Source organism: Stomoxys calcitrans, chromosome 4 (assembly GCF_963082655.1).
Source record: "Stomoxys calcitrans chromosome 4, idStoCalc2.1, whole genome shotgun sequence".
Taxonomy (NCBI): Eukaryota; Metazoa; Arthropoda; class Insecta; order Diptera; family Muscidae; genus Stomoxys; species Stomoxys calcitrans.
Genome location: NC_081555.1, coordinates 171,930,289 through 171,936,288, shown reverse-complemented (window position 1 = coordinate 171,936,288; position 6,000 = coordinate 171,930,289).

Sequence of the window (6,000 nt, the reverse complement as noted above, 5' to 3'; positions counted from 1 at the left end):
GGACGGACGTAGGAAGGACGGACGTAGGAAGGACGGACGTAAGAAGGACGGACGTAGGAAGGAAGGACGTAGGAAGGACGGACGTAGGAAGGACGGACGTAGGAAGGACGGACGTAGGAAGGACGGATGTTGGAAGGACGGATGTAGGAAGGACGGACGTAGGAAGAAGGACGTTCAAAGAGCTAGGGCGGACATAGGATTGACGAAAAACGAAAATGGGACGGACCTAAAACGAATGTAGGTCGGCCATAGGACGGACTTAAGTCGGCCATAGGACGGACTTAGGACGGACATAGGATGGATATAGGACGAACGTATGATAGATGTAGTACGGCCAATAGATGGACTAGGTACGAACGTAGACGGACGTCTGTATGATGTAGGATAAAATTAGGGCAAACATAGGACGAACGTAAACCGTCCTACAACCGTTCTTCGTATGACTGACGAAGAATGGTTGTAGGACGGACGTAAAACGAAGGTAAGACGGTCGTAGGACATAAGTAAGACGGTCGTAGGACAGAAAAGTACGGATATGAGACGGTCGTAGGAGGGACGTATGCCTAACGTAGAATGGACGCATGATGGACGTAGGCCGAAAGTAGGATAGACGTATGACGAATTCAGGGCGAACATAGGGAGAATGTAAGAAGGATATATGATGGTCGTAGCAAGGACGTAGGGTGGACGTAAGACCAACGTAGGACGGATTTAGGGCAAACATAGAACAAAGAATGGTCAAAGGACGGACATAGGACGGACATAGGACGGACATAGGACGGATGTAGGACGAACGTAGAACGAACATATGTAGGACGGACTTATGATGATCTTAGGATGAATTTAGGGCGAACCTTGGAAAAATGTAGATCGAACGTAGGACGGACATAGAACGAACGTAGGATGTACGTAGGACGGTTGTAGTACTGCCAAACGAAGAACGGATGTTCGACGGACGTAAGACACACGTAAAACGAACGTAAAATGGAGGTATTTCGGATGTAGATTGAATTTAGGGTGAACATAGGAAGAATGTAGGACTGACGAAGAATGGTCGGAAGATGGACGTAGAAGCGACATAGAGCGGACCTAGAAAGGATATAGACAGGACATAGGACGAGCATAGGAAGGACATAGGACGGACATAGGACGGGTATAGGACGGACACAGGATGGACGTAAGATGAACAGAGGAAGTACGTAAAAGACCCATAGGACTGATGTAGGACGGACGTATGACGGATGTAGGAGGAATTTAGGGTGACCAGACGACAAAAGCAGGACTTACGAAAAATGGTCAAAGGACAGACGTAGGAAAATAGAGAAGGTAAGTTATTCAGCCCAAATAACGGACTGCGGGCTGCATAACTTACCTCCTCTCTTGTCCTACGTTCGTCCTTCGACCATTTTTCGTCAGTCCTGCATTGGTCGTATCGGTATTCGTTTAAGGATATTTAGTCGGATGTATGGAAATGACAAAAAATGGTTTTTGAAAGCAAGGGCAAAATTGATCCCACATCCCCTTCCGCATTCAGGATACTCTGTATGCTAGATAGGGCCGGTATGCTTTTGGAGCGACTTATTCCCCGTCATTGAGGGGGCTGTCTCTCAATGAGACAACATGGATGAGTTGCGAGTGCCGCAGATGTTGGGCACTATATCAATGAGCTATAGGCACGAAATTGGACCTGAATCCAAGGTAAGTCCACTGGCTCAAAAAGACCAATACCAGTTTAGACCAATATTAACGGAAGGTATGACGAAGGTGAGGCATACCTGAGGCGCCACTTGAGATCGATTGCGAATGGAATCTTACGGCGAAACTTCCCAGCTTTATAGCCTTTATGACCCCAATAGAATCAATCGTAAGGATTCTAATGTAATCTTTGACCTATGTGACTTAGAGTTTGGTTTCGAAACGAGCGGAGGGGTACCGTTACTTCAATCATCTAGGGAGAGATTGCAAACCTAGAGGTCTGTAAAACCAGCAAAACTATTTTTGGAAGAATAAGAATATTTTTGCTCAATATTCTTAATTCTTTGGGAGCATTCGTCTTAACAAATTTCTTCACCCGATGAGTATTTAATGCTCTTAACCCCCCACTCCTCTAAATACATTTAACACCTATTATTTATTATACACATTTTATTATTTGCTTGATTAACAACATTGACAAAAGCCTTAAATGAAGTTAAACCCATTCCCGTTCTAAGTAGCATGGATTTTAATCTAAACATTGGCTTGGTCAATAGATTTTATCACCCAGCAAATGATAGATGACACACTATCATTTTACGGTATAGAAGCATAAATACAGGACAATTTGTTAATAATAGCTGGCAAAATACATGCAATTTATATCCCTTTTGGAATTTCCTTTTAATACTCTATTGAAAAGGCTTTCCCCCCAACACAAAGGCAGAGATAAAGCAGCAACCTGCTCTGGTTTCACTTTCTATCATTTCGATGTGTTGTTGTAAAGGTAAACGTAAGGCCAGACACAAAACACTAACACTTTGACATATTCCACACATAAACTATGCATGTATTGTAAAATGAGTATAATAATCTACACAAAAGCACATTCCATCCCAGACACACGCACACACACACACACACACACACCCATATACTTAAAAACACATGTGTTTAACTGTATAACATGGACATGAAGATAACTGTGGCAGACTGTGCCGACTCGTACACAGACACAACAGACATCCTCAAATGAAATAAAACAAAATGTCGTTTGCCGCTTACAGCAATGAATTACCGGAGTTACAGTAAAAATCCCTTTTTACGGCCTTAAAATGTGAATGCAAAAGCTGAGTAAGCAGGTGCCGTACAATTTATGGAATTTCACACGTGCATATAAAACGCTTGTCAATTAAAAGATTAACTTTGTAAAGTATAAAACTTTGGGTTAGACTTTATTTGCTAAAAGACATGTAAATATTTGTATACATGTGTGTGTGTATGTGTGAGTGTGTGCGGGAGCGAAGGTGCCTTTGTAACTTAAAATCGGTAATAAATATTTGTAGATAATGTGTAAATGTGAAATAAAATTAAGCGGTAAAGAAATTTAAGGTAAAAGGGTGGATAAGTGAATTAAAGGGTGTTATAAGGATTCAATTTTAGCAGTGTGTTATACCTTGAGGCGGCAACCCTTGCCGATGAAGAACTTCATCGGGCCAGTCCGGTACGTACAACCAGCTGACATGGGATTGACGAATCGATTTTAACCAGTAAAAGGGTATTAAGTTCGGCTGGGCCGAATATTATGTACCCTCTATCAGGGACGTAGCCAGGATTTTATTTTGTGAGGGTGGGGGGGGGCATCCCACAATTTTTCAAAATCGAAAATTACCAAAATCCTTCTGTTACTGCGAAATTGAAAAAAAACCTAATTTTTTTTTTTGTTTTTGAAGGGTTTCGGCCCATGGTGAAATTTTGTCATTAGAGAATGTTGTAAAAGAATGAGAATGTGGTAAAATTTTATCTTAATAAAAATTTTATAAAATTTGTTTAGGATAAATTTCATTAACATTTTGTTTTTCAAAAATTTCATTACAATTTGACCTAAGGCAAACGCTACGTCCCTGCCCTCCACCATGGATCTTTTTTTTTTTTTTTTTTTTTTTTTTTTTTTTTTTTTAGTTCTTCTTCTTCTTTATTTAACTATTTTTTCTTTTCATTTAATATCAAGAATACATTCAGTTATTCTAATTTATTTTTAATATGGACAATGTATCATCAATTCGTTGTGAAGAAGTAAATAAATAAATGTTATTGCGACAATGTATTTAACGTCTGTCGCTCAATAAATTTTAACATCTTGGGAATTCTTTCTATTGGAATTCAGATAATAAATAGTGTCTATAAGTGTATGCTGATTTTAAATATGTTACGATGTTGTCCCAATCGGCATCATTCTTGCCGTCCAATTTCTCCAAAATCTCTTCCTGATTCAATATTGTCTTTCCAAAGGCCATCATTCTAAACTCGCTTAAAATAGGACATATACCAAGGAAGTGTTGAAAGGTTTCTTCTGCTCGCATGTTGCACAATTTACATAATCGCTCCTCTTCACTGGTAGTAAATCTGTTGTACCCCAGGTATAACATTCCACTTCTAGCTTTAAATATCCATGCAATCTTTTCTTGTGTATATTTGTCATTCAAATACAGCTGTGCTCTAGATGGATTCAAAAATTTGTAATCTCGGGAATCGCTTTGTAGTTTTCGTTGGATCCTTTTATGCTTAAGATCTAGTTTTAATGAACATAGTAGTTCTGTTGAGAAAGTGTTCCAAGATTCAATGCTATTTATAGTCTCGGGCCATTGTACATTAAGACTCTGTGTTACTGCTCTTAACTCTTTCACCCAAAAGATATTTTTGCGCATCACTATTGCTGTTAATTGGTTAGGCAGACGATAACTGTTATATTGAAACATGATTCGTCCGAGATATTTCAAGTGCAATCCTAATGAATAAATTTGGCTATCTTCCACATCAGTTTCTAACATTAAGATATATGTTGGTGTATGCATCGGTAATCGCAATAATTTCTTAATGAAAAATCTTTGCAAGAAATTAACTTCTTCGAAATGAGCAAAACCCCAAACTTGTGCTGCATAAGTTTGTATTGACCTGCAGACCGATAAATAAAGTCTCCATTTCGCATTCATGCATATATCATTTCGCCCAATTACACTGTCCCATGTAGTATTTAGAGCATTCTTCGCCATTATGTTCCGATTTTGTACATGTTTTCCAAATTTCATGGTTGGGGTAAAGGTTACACCAAGATATTTAAATTCATTTGTTATCCGGACTTGTCTTTCATTAAACTTCCATACTTCTTTTTTGCTAGGTCTACCTCCATTTCTAAATACCATTATATCTGATTTTTCTAGATTTACTTCGAGATTCCAAGTTTTACAATAGGTTTCGAGTTTACCTATCATCTCTTGCATTATTGTTATATCGTCTGCAAGTAAAACAATGTCATCGGCGTATAGCAATAGGCGAATGTTGATGTTTTCAATATATAATCCTCCTCCCAGATTGTCATGCAAATCATTTATATAAAGTGTAAAAAGCATGGGTGAAAGTAGACACCCTTGTTTTACACCTCTTGTTGTTGCAAAGTACTCTGACCTCTCCTGCCCAGTCCATACTGCCGACTCCGTATTTTTATATATGTTTTCGATAACTTTTACTATTTTATATGACAGCCCAATTTGGTGCAATTTAAAGATCAATGCCTGGCGAGATATGTTATCAAAGGCAGCCTTAAAATCAATGAAAAAAGCGTACACTTTTTTCCTTTCACTAAGTTTCAGACTAACTATAGCTGCCAGGTTGTATATATTGTCAACAGTAGAATAATGCCTCCGGAATCCAGCTTGGTATTCTACCAGAATATGATTTTCCTCGGCCCATGTATAAATGCGATCGTTTAAAATACCCATAAATATCTTGGCGGCACAATTCATAAATGAGATACCTCTATAATTGGAAGGGTTGTCGTAATCGCCTTTCTTATGAATAGGGTAAATTATAGATTTTGTAAAGATCTTATCCATGGTGCTTTCATTGAAAATGTTATTATAAGTGCTTAAAAGCTGGAGGTGAAATTGCTCTGTTGCGTATACGAAGAACTCATATGGTATTCTATCTTCACCCGGTGCCTTATTCAACTTGACTTTGTGAAGCATATTTTCCAATTCACCCATGGTTATGGGTCCATCTAAAATCGGATCATGGTTTAACGGTGGCGCATAATGTATTTGGGACATGATTTGTGACGTATTTAACAGATTTTCAAAGTGTTGTTTGAATAGTAAAGGACTTATATGTGAGCTAATTTTATTTTGGTGATTTCGCATCTCTCTGGCCATCTTCCACCACTCTTTGGCATTATTTATGATATTTATCTTTGCAGATATATTTTGATAGTACATGTTTTTACTATTAGTACATATTGATTTGTAGGAG